Source organism: Anolis sagrei, chromosome X (assembly GCF_037176765.1).
Source record: "Anolis sagrei isolate rAnoSag1 chromosome X, rAnoSag1.mat, whole genome shotgun sequence".
In the NCBI taxonomy this organism is placed as follows: Eukaryota; Metazoa; Chordata; class Lepidosauria; order Squamata; family Dactyloidae; genus Anolis; species Anolis sagrei.
This window is the reverse complement of record NC_090034.1, coordinates 94,045,242-94,060,739: the sequence shown is the minus strand read 5'-3', so window position 1 is coordinate 94,060,739 and position 15,498 is coordinate 94,045,242.

The window sequence follows — 15,498 nt, the reverse complement described above, 5'->3', positions numbered from 1 at the left end:
TTAGGGAAAAGAGAGGAAATGGGAAATAAAAGGGAAATAAAAGAAGCAATAATTGAATGTGCACAAGCAGTAATAGTATTAGGGTGGAAAGATAAATCAAAATGGACAATAAATAAATGGTACCATTATATGGTGGAGCAAATGGAATTCGAAATTATGAATGTGAAATTAAATGATTTAAAAATCAATGAAAATCGAATGAGAGAAATGGAAGATAGATGGACAAGGGTAATGAACTATATTATGAATCATTCTGGAGATCAGGTCATAAGAAATAAGATACAAATGCTATATAGCATACAGGATGGAAATGTATAAAGATAAAGAAATAATGATTGTCTCAAAAAGAAATGAATATGTGAAAGATAATAATCCTCATGTTGGTGGTGGGAATTGTAAATGTTTTGTGTGTGCAAGGTATGTATTTTCTGTATTGTAAAAATAAAAAGTTATAAAAAAAAAAAAAAAAAAAGAAAGAAATAAGAAACTCGGAAGAGAAAATCGAGAAGATCTCATTACCAGGTACGAGATTTATGTGAAACAGTCAGAGCTTGAGAGAGAGGAGCAAGAATTTGGGAGATTTGGAGATTAGAGAATTGAAGAGGAGCCAAGAAGAAGCAGTGGAATATTATAAAAGAAAGAAGGTTAAACAAAAACGGAACCGGGAAGGAAATTAAGAGTTAATTTGATGAAATCGGAACATTAATTAATAAATTTGAAGCTATATATAAATTGCCGTGCTGAAGGAGAGGATTAGAAAGAAAAAGAAATAAAACCCAGCGCTGAATTGGAAAGCTAAGGGAGTTGTTTACTTGCCGCTTATCCGATTGTGTTCTCCTCTGCTTCTTTTCCCTTCCCTGCCTCTCCACCTCCTAATCTGGGCTAAGAAGAAAAACAAAACTCCGACCTTGAGCGCCATATTGTTGTGGCTAGAGTCCCCTTCTTTATAAACAACCTTCCAAAGAGGTTTCAGGAAGTGACGCAGGAGAAGAGAAGAAGGAAGGGGAAGTGACGATAAAGGAAGAGGCGGATCAATTAAGAAGAAAGGCGGAAGAAGGCAGGAACCATAGAGAGGCAGGAGGAATCATAGAGAGGCAGGAGACACCATAGAAAAAGAACGCTACGGAGAGGCAAGACACAACGGAAAGCGACAGGGCAAAAGCGAGGACGAGAAGCAGACGCGGAGCTGAACGAGGACGAGAAGAAGACGAGTTACGAGGAAGAGAAGCAGACGAGAAATTTAGGATCTACAGGGACCAGGACGAGAAGAAGACGAGAACCAGGAAGAGAAGCAGACGAAAGGAGAAAATTGAGGCAGGATCCCAGAAGAGGCCGGAAAGGAAAGAAGAGGCTGGAAAAGAAAGAAGATAAATGAGATTGAATGTGATTGGATACAGATAAGATAAGATAAGATAAAACAAATTATATAATTGACTAACTGATATAATTGATTAATCAAATAGGCAAACAAATATAAATTGAGTTTTAATTGGATTAAATTTATAGTAATTAATAAAGACTATCCCCAGGAAATTAATTGTAACTGAAGAAGATAAATTTATTACATAAATTTATTATTGTCTGATAAACTAATTCAAAATATTGATACATATCTAAATAAAATTAATTACTTTGATATATAATTAATTAAAAATTAAATAATTGGTGCTAAGAAATTTTTAATGAATTGAAGAAAGCAAACATAAATTGGTGGTGTAATTGCTGGTGTAATTAATAAAGAAATAGATGTCATTAAAAGGGAAGCAAGAGAAGGAGAAAGTCCAGATAAGAAGAGGGTCTTTGGATACCAGTCTCAATATGGAGAATATTTTGAAGGAAATAAAAAAACTGTCGGAAAAACAAGATGCCTTAAAAAAGGATATGGCGGATAAACAACAAGAGTTCTTCAATAAGCAAGAAAAGAATTATAAAGCGATGACGGAAGAGTTTCAAGGAATGAAAAAGAAGATGGAAGAGGAATTTGGGCAAATAAAAAAAGATATATCCCATTTATATGGAGAAGTGAAGGAATTGAAAACCAGTAAGGAGAAGATTGAGGAAACACAATCTCATATGTTGAAGAGAATTAAAGGTATAGATAGACAAAAGGAAAAGATGGAAATAGAACAAGAAAAGTTACTACAAAAACAAATGGACTATTATTTAAGATTCAGAAATATCCAAGAAGATAAAGAAGAAGATATCGGCCAGTTGATAACTACTGTGATAGCAAAATGCCTGGAATGTGAGGAAGACGAATTGGAGATGGAGCTAGATCAAACATACCGAGTTTCTTCATTTTACTCTAGGAAAAATAAAACACCACGTGATGTGATAGTACAATTCACACGAAAGAAGACTAGAGATGAAGTGCTGTACAGAAGTAATAAGAAGCCAATTTATTATAAAGAAACGAAGATTGCAGTTCTGAAAGAGTTCCCACAAGCGACCTTAAGTAGAAGAAGAAAATACTACTTCCTTACAGATGAACTTAAGAAAAGATCAATTAGATTCCGATGGGAGAGAATTGAAGGAATTATGGTGACGTATAAAGAAGAAAGGTATTGGCTGACATCTGAACAGAAAGCTAAGTCTTTCTATGAGAATCTAATGAAGGAGTCAGAAAAGCCCGAACCAGAAGAAAGAAAAGGAGACAAGAAAGCATTAACACCAGGAAACGGAAATGGAAATGGTAAAGAAAAGAAAAAACCGAGAATTGAAACCCCAGAGGAATACAGAAAATTCAGTAAATCATTGGGGAGTACTGTACCAATAACAGAAGACTTAGGGGAAGGAGCATATGGCCCGGACATAACGGCGCAAGGGATTTCGGAACTGAACTTAGGTGACATTGGATAAGACACAGATTTAATGGGATAAGATGGCAGACAGACAAATTAAATGCTTCTCAAACAACATCAACGGTATGAATTCACCCCAGAAACGCAAAAAATTATTTGGAAAACTACAAAAGGCAGATTTGGACATCATACTATTACAAGAGACACATATATGCCACAAACATGTGGCGCATTTGGAAAACAAAAAAATAGGCAAGACATTCTATTCATCATATGAAAAGAAGAAAAGAGGAGTTGTCACATACATAAAAGAAAAACTCTCCCCGGAATTGGCGTTTAAGGATTTGGAAGGAAGATGTGTGGCAGTTAAAATTATGATGGGATCTTTAAAAATTCTTATCTGTAACATATACGCACCAAATGGCCCAAAGACTAAATTCATCCAATTTTTATCAACAAAATTAAAAGAAACAGAATTTGACGAGCTCTTAATGATCGGAGATTTTAATGGAGTGATGGACAAGCAAAAAGACAAAAGTAAGACAAAGAGGAACGGAGATGGAGGGGGACTATTGCCACAAAAAAATTTTGAATTACAAAAGGAATTCGATCTGGAGGATACTTGGAGAGTCAGAAATGAAAAGAAACAGGACTATACCTTCTATTCGCATCGCCACCAAACATGGTCAAGGATAGACATGGCATGGATATCAAAAAAATTGGTGACAAAAGTAGTACAAATGGAAATATTACCTAGGGATATCTCTGACCATTGTCCATTGGAAATAGAAATAAACCAAAAAATTATCAAAGAAAATGGAGACTGAACGAAAATCTGATTAAGACAGAGGAAGATAAGAAACATTATAATACAATTATTAAAGATTACTTAGAAATTAATGATATTGAAGAGACAAAAATACAAGTAACGTGGGACGCGTTGAAAGCCGTTATGAGAGGACATTTTATTCAACATGGAGCTAGGAAAAATAAAGAAAGAAACAGACAAATGAAAGAAGTGATGGAAAAGATCGGAGACAAGGAGATGCAGTTAAAAAAGAGACCAGATAGCAAAAAGTTAAATAAGGATCTAGTGAGACTAAAACAGGAGAAGTCCCGTTTGGAGATAGAAAAACAAGCAAGAGAGCTAAAGTTTTTAAAACAGCAAACGTTTGAGAATTCGAATAGATCTGGGAAATGGTTAGCAAGACAAGTACGTAAAAAGAAGCAAGCTACACAAATAACGAAAATAACGGAGGGAGACAAAGTCTACACAACGGATAAGGAGATTATGGAAGAATTCAGAAGATATTATAGTAAATTATATACTAGTGATGGAATAAAGAAGGAAGACATTGCTGAGTACATAAGTCAACTTAAATTAGAAAAAGTTTCAGAAGAGATACGGGAAAAATTGAACAAGGAAATTACAGAAGGAGAAATCGATAGAGCTTTGAGTAAAATGGATGCAGATAAGGCCCCAGGCCCTGATGGATTTACAGCGGGCTTTTATAAATCAATGAAGAATACTGTTCTACCAATGTTGAAAAAAGTCTTAAATGAGGCCTTGTCAAATCAAATAATTCCAGAATCCTGGAACCAGGCTGAAATAGTGATGATACATTGACGGTACTACCGAAGTTATTATTTCTATTCCAAAATATTCCCGTAATCAGAAGTAAAATAATTTTTAAAAACTGGAATAAAGAACTCCTGAAATTCGTATGGGACGGAAAGAGACCCAGAATTAAATATATAAATTTAATTGATAAAAAAACAAGAGGTGGACTAGGTTTCCCAGATCTACAAACATATTATGACGCAAGTGCTCTCTTGTGGATAAGAGATTGGATGTTGCTAGAAAATGAAAAATGTTTGAATTTAGAAGGTCATGACTTACGTGTGGGCTGGCATGCCTACACGTGGTATGAAAGAGAGAAAAAGGAAAAGAACTTTGGAAATCACTTTGTTAGAGCATCTTTGTTGAGAGTTTGGATAAAATATAAAATTTTTTTTTATAACAAAACACCCCTTTGGGTCTCACCAATGGAGGCACATCAAAGAAGATTATTAGGCTGGAGAGCGTGGCCGACATATAAGGATATTTTGAAAGAGAATACAGGGGAGATTAAGTCTTATGAGCTTTTAAAGGAAAAAAATAAGAATATGACATGGTTACATTATTTACAAATGAAAGACTATATTAAACAAGATAATAAGATAGGCTTCGCCTGGGAAGGATCGACTTGGGAAAAAATTTTAAAGGTGAAGAAAAAAGTTATCTCGGTTATCTATAATACTCTTCTGATGTGGGTAACGGAAACTGAACAGGTCAAACCATGTATGATAAAATGGGCACAAAACATAAGAAGACCTATTCAATTCAAGGAGTGGGAACAGATGTGGAACAAGAAATTAAAGTATGTTTATGCAACTGATTTAAAAGAAAATTGGATAAAAATGTTCCACAGATGGTATACCACTCCCAAAAAATTATCTCTGATAAACAAGAATTCTTCGGATAAATGTTGGAAAGGATGCCAACAGACAGGTACTTTTTATCATATGTGGTGGTCATGTAAAGAAGTAATGAAATACTGGTCTTTAATTCACGAAGAACTTCAAAAAATTTTGAAAAAAACATTTAAGAAGAAACCCGAATACTATTTACTGGGCTTTACTGACTGTGAATTACAATTACAAGAAAATGAGGATAGACTCTTTACTTATATGACAACGGCGGCGAGAATCGAATTAGCAAAAGTGTGGAAACAAGATAGTATGCCTACTAAGGAAGATTGGTTGGGAAAAATAAGAGAAATAAGGGAGATGGACGAGTTGACTTTTTATTTGAAGAAGAATACCGGAAACCCGATAAAGAGGACAGATTGGACATTTTTTGATAAATACGAGGAAGAAGAGAAAAACTAAAAAAGAGTTAAAGTTTAGAAAAACAATAGAGACAATTTTGGAGATACCACACCTGACGATGAGATGGAAGTCAAACCTTTTTATATATATATTTTTTTGCCTTTTGTTTTTATTATTAGAATTTTGTAGTTTTGTATTTTTCTTTTTCTTTTTATATAGCACGTTTTTTCCTTATGCACTTTCTATCTTTTTTCCTACTGTTCTATCTTCTTTAAATGTTCTCACTCTTTCGTTGTATTATATAAACACCTTAATAAAAATCATTTAAAAAAAAAAAGATATAGAATGGGGGATGCCTGGCTCGAGAGCAGTACGTGTGAAAAAGATCTTGGAGTCCTCGTGGACAACAAGTTAAACATGAGCCAACAATGTGATGTGGCAGCAAAAAAAGCCAATGGGATTTTGGCCTGCATCAATAGGAGCATAGTGTCTAGATCTAAGGAAGTAATGCTACCCCTCTATTCTGCTTTGGTTAGACCACATCTGGAATACTGTGTCCAATTCTGGGCACCACAATTCAAGAGAGATATTGACAAGCTGGAATGTGTCCAGAGGAGGGCGACTAAAATGATCAAGGGTCTGGAGAACAAGCCCTATGAGGAGCGGCTTAGGGAACTGGGCATGTTTAGCCTGAAGAAGAGAAGGCTGAGAGGAGATATGATAGCCATGTATAAATATGTGAGAGGAAGCCACAGGGAGGAGGGAGCAAGCTTGTTTTCTGCTTCCTTGGAGACTAGGACGCGGAACAATGGCTTCAAACTACAAGAGAGGAGATTCCATCTGAACATTAGGAAGAACTTCCTGACTGTGAGAGCCGTTCAGCAGTGGAACTCTCTGCCCCGGAGTGTGGTGGAGGCTCCTTCTTTGGAAGCTTTTAAGCAGAGGCTGGATGGCCATTTGTCAGGGGTGATTTGAATGCAATATTCCTGCTTCTTGGCAGGGGGTTGGACTGGATGGCCCATGAGGTCTCTTCCAACTCTTTGATTCTATGATTCTATGATTCTGGAACCATTGGCAATCATCTTTAAGAGTTCTTGGAGAACGGGAGAAGTTCCAGCAGATTGGAGGAGGGCCAATGTGGGCCCAATCTTCAAGAAGGGGAAAAAAGATGACCCAAACAATTACTGTCCAGTCAGCCTCATGTCGATACCAGGCAAGATACTGGAAAAGTTTGTTAAGGAAGTGGTCTGCAAACATTTAGAAACAAATGCGGTGATTGCTAATAGTCAACATGGATTTATCAAAAACAAGTCATGCCAGACTAATCTAATCTCTTTGTTTTGATAAAGTTACAAGCTGGGTAGATGCGGGGAATGCCGTAGATGTAGTGTACCTGGATTTCAGTAAGGCCTATGACAAGATCCCCCATGACTTTCTGGCAAACAAACTAGTCCAATGTGGGCTAGGCAAAACTACGGTTAGATGGATCTGTAATTGGTTAAATGGATGAACCCAAAGGGTGCTCACCAATGCTTCCTCTTTATCCTGGAAAGAAGTGACATCCTGGGTCTGGTCCTGTTCAACATCTTTATTAATGACTTAGATGAAGGGTTAGAAGGCATGATCATCAAGTTTGCTGATGACACCAAATTGGGAGGAATAGCCAATACTCCAGAGGTCAGGAGCAGAATTCAAAACAATCTTGACAGATTAGAGAGATGGGCCAAAACTAACAAAATGAAGTTCAACGGGGACAAATGCAAGATACTCCACTTCGGCAGAAAAAATGAAATGCAAAGATACAGAATGGGGGACGCCTGGCTCGAGAGCAGTACGTGTGAAAAAGATCTTGGAGTCCTTGTGGACAACAAGTTAAACATGAGTCAACAATGTGATGTGGTGGCAAAAAAGCCAATGGGATTTTGGCCTGCAACAATAGGAGTATAGTGTCTGGGTCCAGGGAGTCATGATACCCCTCTATTCTGCCTTGGTTAGACCACACCTGGAATATTGTGTCCAATTCTGGGCAACACAATTGAGGAGAGATATTGACAAGCTGGAATGTGTCCAGAGGAGGGCGACTAAAATGATCATGGGTTTGGAGAACAAGCCCTATGTTTAGCCTGAAGAAGAGAAGGCTGAGAGGAGACATGATAGCCATCTATAAATATGTGAGAAGAACTCACAGAGAGGAGGGAGCGAACTCTCTGAACTGCTGCCATGGAGACTAGGACGTGGAACAATGGCTTCAAACTACAAGAAAGGAGATTCCACCTGAACATTAGGAAAAACTTCCTAACTGTGAGAGCAGTTCAGGAGTGGAACTCTCTGCCCCAGAGTGTGGTGAAGGCTCCTTCTTTGGAAGCTTTTAAACAGAGGCTGGATGGCCATCTGTCAGAGGTGCTTTGAATGCAATGTCCTGCTTCTTGGCGGGGGGTTGGACTGGATGGCCCATGAGGTCTCTTCCAACTCTATGATTCTATGATTCTACGAAGAGGAGGAAGAGGGCCTGAGGCCAAGGCCCTCCACACCAAGAGGCTCTACCGGTGAGGAGGAGGAGAGAGAGAGAGACCCCCAAGGGCTGCAGCGTGCCTGGGATGGGCTCACTGCGGCATTCTGTTTAAAGACTATCTGAGTAGACCTGCCAGAAGCGACAGGTCTTCACTTGTCTTAAATTCCGACAGCTGATCTAGTTGTTGGAGCTCTACCAGCAGGTCGTGCCACAGCCTTGGGCGGATCAATAAAAGGTCCTCTGGGTGGTGGTTGCCAGTCAGGTTCTGGCTGGTTGGAGCAGACACCCTCCATCCCGCTGAACAAAGTGTGTTGGATGGATTGTATGGGAGAAGGCAATCCTTTAGGTAATCTGGACCCAAACTTGGTTTGGATACAGCTGAGAAAATGTCATGGATGGAAAACATGCAAAAGCACTCCTCTTTGGATGATTTACTGAATTCAGAGCAAAGACTGGTCTGCTTTTGTTCTGTGGTTCATGAGAAAGCACTGTCTCTCACTTTGCTGCTAGCTTACTTACTTACTTACTTACTTACTTAGGCGAGCCCTCATAGCCCAAGAATGATGGTCCTCCACGTGTAGTGTCTTGGCAGTGGGTCCGTAGGTGGCTGTGGAGCCCTATTCTTGATCCGCATATTCTCCTGCAGTGAGGACATCAGTTTCCAGGTGGAAGGTGGTCCCCAGTGAAGGTTGGCTTGATGCGCCTTTCTCTTGGCACATTTTTCCCTTTTGCCCTCCATTTGGGCCCTAATTCTGCTTTCCAGTTCTCAGTGCCTATGCCACAGGTTGGCTTTAGGACCATCTTTAAATCTCTTTTCCTGTCCACCAACATTACATTTCCCATTCTTGTGTTGGGAGTATAGGAACTACTTTGGGAGATGGTGATCGGGCATTCATAAAAAGTGGCCACTGCCAGTCCAGCGGAGTTGATGGCGTAGGAGCATTGCTTCAATGCTGGTGATCTTTGCTTCTTCCAGCATGCTAACATTTGTCTGCCTGTCTTCCCAAGAGATTTGCAGGATTTTTCGGAGACAATACTGATGAAATTGTTCCAGGAGATGCCATCTGTAGACAGTCCATGTTTTGCAGGCGTATAACAGGGTTGGAAGGACAATAGCTTTATAAACAAGCACCTTGGTCTCCCTACAGATGTCCCGATCCTCAAACACTCTCTGCTTCATTTAGAAAAATGCTACATTCGCAGAGCTCAGGTGGTGTTGTATTTCAGTGTCAATGTTGACTTTTGTGGAGAGGTGGCTTCCAAGGTAGTGGAAATGATCAACATTTTCTAATGTTACACCATTAAGCTGTATTTCTGGCATTGCAAAGAGATTGGCTGGAGACTGCTGGTAGAGCACTACGATAGTAGAAACTGTAGCCTGTTCGGAAATAGCAAGCTCACAGCACTTTATATCAGTTCAATTTACTTGAACTCCTTGATGGATTCCAACAACTGGCTGTCCTCTCCTGCTCAAGAATGGCCTGACCAAGAGCCCATTAACAAAATAAAAAGAATAGGAATAAATATAAATAGCTGTACACACAATGGTCCTTGTTCCTCCCTCTCCCAAATCCGTTTTGTAGGTTGAGATAAGATTGTTTTAGCATTTCCTCCATCATTCTAAACCAAAAATGCACCCACTGAGATGGAAAGCAAACAGAGCTTCTTAACTGCTTGAAACTGGATAATAAACTAAATAAGACTTCAGTGGTGTTAATTGTAGGAAAAAAATGACTTGGGCTTTAAAGCATAGAGAGTTGTTCCCATGTCAGCAATGAGATGAATCTACTCTTTGTTTTAGTTTTGATACTTTTCAGAAGCCTATCTTCTGCACCTTGTATTATTATGATTATTATTATTATTATCATCATCATCATCATCTTTATTTGTACCCTGCTAGCATCTCCCGAAGCAGGCATGTAGCCGGGGGGGGGGGGCGCTCGGGGGGCTTCAGCCCCCCCCCCCCCCAAATTCTCATGGTGGTTCATGAAAAGGCCTTACTGGTGCATTATTTAAACTGTTATGTTTATTCATATTATGATCTGATCACCATACTCAATATATCCCATATGCATGGGGGTATTGGGGTAATGATACAAAAGGTTTGCTAGGCTAGACCCTCTTTCACTCAGACTCAGCCCCCCCCCCCTGAAACTCAGCCCCCCCCGAAACCCCCCCTGAAAAAAATTCAGCACCCCCCCCCCCCCCCCCCCGAAATGAAATCCTGGCTACGGGCCTGTCCCAAAGGACTCAATGCGGCTTACAAAGGCCAAGGCCACAATAAAACAACAATATAACAATTACATATAAACCAAAGCAAATCAAAAACATTAAAGCAATAACAGTAAACAGCAAAAACAGCACACCGTGACACAATAAAACTAGGCCGGGCAAATGTACTGGGTACAGATTAAAAGTGCTGAGTATGCTGAGTGATATAAGGATTTTGGATAGGTGCAATGTGCGGACAATCTTAATCTCTAATAAAGTGCTTTTGGGACGTGTTGCTGGGGTTTCCTATTCTGGAAAGGCACACCGGAATAGCCAGGTCTTCAAGCTCTTCCTAAAGAATGCCAATGTAGGGGCTTGTCTGATGTCCTTGGTGAGGGAATTCCAGAGTCGGGGGGCTACCACAGAGAAGGCCCTGTCCCTCGTCCCCACCAGCCGCGCTTGCGACGCAGGTGGGATCGTGAGCAGGGTCTCTCCGGATGAACGAAGAGAGCATGCGGATTCATAGACGGAGATATGGTCCCGGAGGTCATCCACCAAGGCGACCAAAGCCGTCTCGGTGCCATGGCCAGGCCTGAACCCAGACTGTGACTGGTCCAGGTAATTGATGTAATTGTAATTCTGAACCTGGTCAGAAAAGCAAGACACAAACATGGACTATACAACTTGAGAGCAGGGAAGACGAATATACTGAATGCTCACACAACTTTTACATACCCTATAGCAAAACAAAGAAGAGAAAGGTTCTTTACACGACCCTACATGCTTATCTTTTAAAACTTGCATAGCTGAACTGTGACATCCACTGCTTAAGGAACAGATCAAAACCAGTTTGGATTAACCTTGTAGTTCCATAGTCCCCTTATCTGTATTTCATAGACAAAGGTCATGAAAAGTATAAAATACAAAGGAAAAACCCGAAGAAACACAAAATGCAGACATTTATTTATTTATTTACACTGTGGTCTATTATTTTAAAACCTCTGATAGTCTGACCTCTATAGGAAGTATCCAAGGTACTTATTTAGGGAGAAGATTCAAGACCTTGGCTGGCTCCCTATAATATTGAGATTAAAACCCAGTAGACCCCACTGGCATAGAAACCACCAGTTGCCACTAGCATCTATATTCACCATTTAGAGAATTAACATTGTGGATTTTAAATTCACAGCACTACTAGTTTGTGAAGAGCTATGATAGTGGGGAATAAATCCCTCTTGCTCTTTCAGTGAAATGAAGTCATTGTTTTTCTTCCTTCTGTCTTGTGAATTGCAGCAGGGATGGGAGGCAATAGCCACTAGGGTTGTTCAATTTGACTGCATCACTATCTGTTTTCTGTATCTGAATTTCATTGGATACTTACCTACATCCGTTTTCAGGAGCCTCCCGAAATCGGCTAATGAAAAACCTGTTTTTGGCTCAACAACCGAAAGATCCAGGAAGATTTGGCCCTTTGGTGGCAATGGGGAACTTACAAGGCTCCCCTTTCTGGCTTTGGACTTAAGAAACACCGTTCCTGGAATCCTTTCACTTCTGACTTTCAAAGAGACCTGGGTTTAAAGCAAGGACTTCATAAACCCTCTTTCTGAGATCCTTTCCCTTCTAGTGGCTGCCTCCCTCCCCGCACTCTACGTGTAGCAGAAAGAAGCTAAAAGCAGTCATTTTTTGGCAGACACTTTTCTGTTGCAGCTGGGGAAAAATGGCAGTGGGGGCCATGCTGTTAAGGGCGTCCGAATTAGCCAAATCAGCTGATGACCATTTTTGAAAATGGATCTGTGCGCAACCCTAGTACCCACTGCTCAACTGCCTGCTTTTTTCCCCTCTACCTCCTTCCCTCTTTCTTCCCTTTTTTCCCTTCCCCTTTCTAACCACAGTAACACTTTGTGGGTCTTGACAGCTGCTGGAAAGAGGACACTTTGGATAGATCTCAATAACTCTTGTGACCCATTGGAAACAAGGCAGATGGAATTGTAAACTTCAAATTTGGTATACATATGTCAGGGTTACAGTCAATTCCATTCTTGTTTTATATAATATTTTGAGAAGTGTAAATTAGGTTAGTATGCATTAATAGGTGAAACAAATACTGACAAGACAGAGGTCCTTCAGGTCAGTCACACGTCGGATCAGGGTATAGGGTGGCAACCTGTGCTTGACAGGGTCACACTCCCCCTGAAGACACAGGTCCGCAGCTTGGGGGTACTCCTGAATTCTGCGCTGATGCTTGATGCTCAGGTGTAGGCAGTAGCCAGGTGAGCCTTCGCACAACTAAAACTCATGCGCCAGTTGTGACCGTACCTCGTGAAGTCTGACCTGGCCATGGTGGCCCATGTCTTAGTTACCTCTAGATTGGACTATTGCAATGCACTCTACGTGGAGCTGTGCTTGAAGATGGCCCGGAAACTTCAACTGGTCCAGCGTTTGGCTGCCAGACTTCTAACTGGAGCAAATTACAGGGAGAGGTCTACCCCCCTGTTTAAGGAGCTCCATTGGCTGCCATTTATTTTCTGGTCCCAATTCAAGGTTCAGGTTATTACTTACAAAGCCCTGAACCGTCTGGGACCTGTCTACCTTTATGACCACATTTCTGCCTATGCACCTGCACAATCCCTTCAATCATCTGGGGAGGCCTTCCTTTCGCTCCCACCTCTGTCGCAAGCGCAACCTGTGGGGACGAGGGAGAGGGCCTTCTCTGTGGTGGCCCCTGGACTTTGGAACTTGCTCCCCGGTGAGATTAGGCACCCACTTTGGCAGCCTTCAGGAAGAGCCTAAAAACTTGGCTGTTCCGGTGTGCCTTCAAGGAATGAACAACATGTCCCTTACCTTGACCAACTCAGTACATAATGTCTTTCGATGTACTTTATCTCACCCTTCCGTGAATTAAATTCCATTGTTTGCCCCATCCAAACCTCCTACCAGATACATTACCCTACTCATCCATCTCACCCAGGGTTTTAAAAACCTTATCTGTTGTATTTGGCCTTGCCCACTTGGTTCAATGTTTTGTTATTTATGTTATAATCTGTGTTTACTTGGTACTATTTTTAAATTTATTTTTATTGAATTCTATTTGATGTATTATTTTATGATTTTATGTGTATTCTTTTGCTTTGTTGTAATTGTTGGGCTTGGCCTCATTTTAGCCGTGCCGAGTCCCCTTGGGGAGATGGAGGCAGGGTATAAATAAAGATTATTATTATTATTATTATTATTATTATTATTATTATTATTATTATTTAACAGCCTTCTCACAGAGGGAAAACAAACTGAAACCAAATCTGGTGATAATCCGATGAAATCCACAGAAAAAAATAGGAGACATGCTCAAGATGACCAAAGCATGGTGGTTTTGTTAACAGAAAAGCCCAAGCCATTTTGGCCTATTTGTGATGTTAAGGCTTTCTCCAGGAACTTGTTTAAAATCAAATTTCAGAAAGCTGGGAAAGAAATTAAAAGATAAAGTGATGCATGACATTTTTTGATAGAAACCAATGGAAACTGTTGGGGCTCTCATATCCCGATTAAAAACAAGGGCAGTCTTGAACTCAGGGGAAATGAACTGTTTGTTTAATTGAGCTGTTTGCATTTTCTCCTAGAAATCTAAATGCATCACTCTGTATTCTCAAAGATTATAATAAAAATGGTTGAATTAGAAGATCTGAGTGTGTGTTGCAGTTTTTCCTGAAACAGACTTCATTATTGCTCCATCCCCCCAAACTTTTGAAAAGTTGGATGGGTACAAATGACTCTATATCGTATGGAACATTTTGTGGCTTTCACAAAAGCTATTATAACCTCTGGACAGCTGTGTGCCAGCCTAATAGGCTTTGCACATCTACTTAATGGTATCTATCTACACTCAGTACATGGAAAAGGTTTCTAAGAAGTCTTTCGGTTTGTAAGAGGCTTTGTATTTACCAGTGTTTGAATATGTAAGTAGCAGTTATGCCTTGCCAATATTTTCTGCATAGGTAATTTGCACAGAATGAGTCCCAAACCTCAAAGATTCTTGCTGTTCTAGAATAATTTGCATCAAGAATGCAGATGTTTGTCTGAATATTTTGAAATATCTTTCAATCCTTATGCCCAGTTTGACTATGTAAGAGTTATCAGTCATAGAATTTGCAGTTTAAAAATGTCTGAATTATACTCGGTTGCCTGATTTAGCTAATCCTGTTAGTCAAAGGTGGACTGGGACTAGAATCTTCTTGATTATCACCATCAACGTAACCAGAGGTCCTTTGTTGTTGTTGTTGTTTTTGTAGAAAAGGGAGGAAACTGTGGGCTGTTGGGCTTTGCACAAGCGTTGCAAAAGCAGGTTTCCAGTACCTCCTTGCACAATTCATTTCCTCCTGAAATCTAGATTGTACATTGGCACATTCTCCCTGTCCCCAACATGACAATGATTAGTCATGTCAATGCACCTATGGATTTCATTACAAGGAGCTAGAGAAAATGAGGGAAAGTGGTGGGAAAGGGGAGAGTTTCATGGTATTCTGTCTTTAAAGAAGATGAAGAATTGACACTCCCATCACACAAAGATCGCCTCCTCCAGCTTCTAGCTCAACCATCTGCTTAATTCCCATCACATGGACAGGCCAGCACACTTTTAAAAACAGGCATCATTTAAGGCAGCACTGCATTCAAGACCCTACCACTGAAGCAGATTTCAGGCATCTTTCTTATGGTGATACTTTCTATGGCAGTGGTTCTCAACCTGTGGCTCCCTAGGTGTTTTGGCCTACAACTCCCAGAAATCACAGCCAGTTAACCAGCTGTTAGGATTTCTGGGTATTGAAGGCCAAAACATCTGGGGACCCACAGGTTGAGAACCACTGCTCTATGGGGTTGTTTGCACTCAAGACCCTTTTACTGAAACAGAAGCACCTTTCTTATTGTGGCACTTTCCCTGGGGTAATTTGCACTGAGTTTTCCTCCCATTTCGATTATTTATCTTTTTTTAAAAACAAAACTCACCCCAGATCATAGGACGTGGTTTCCCAGAGCCTTTGCATTGGTAATTGATTTTCAATTCAAGGGGCAGGTGATTACCTACAAAGCCCCAACTGTTCGGGATCTGCCTAT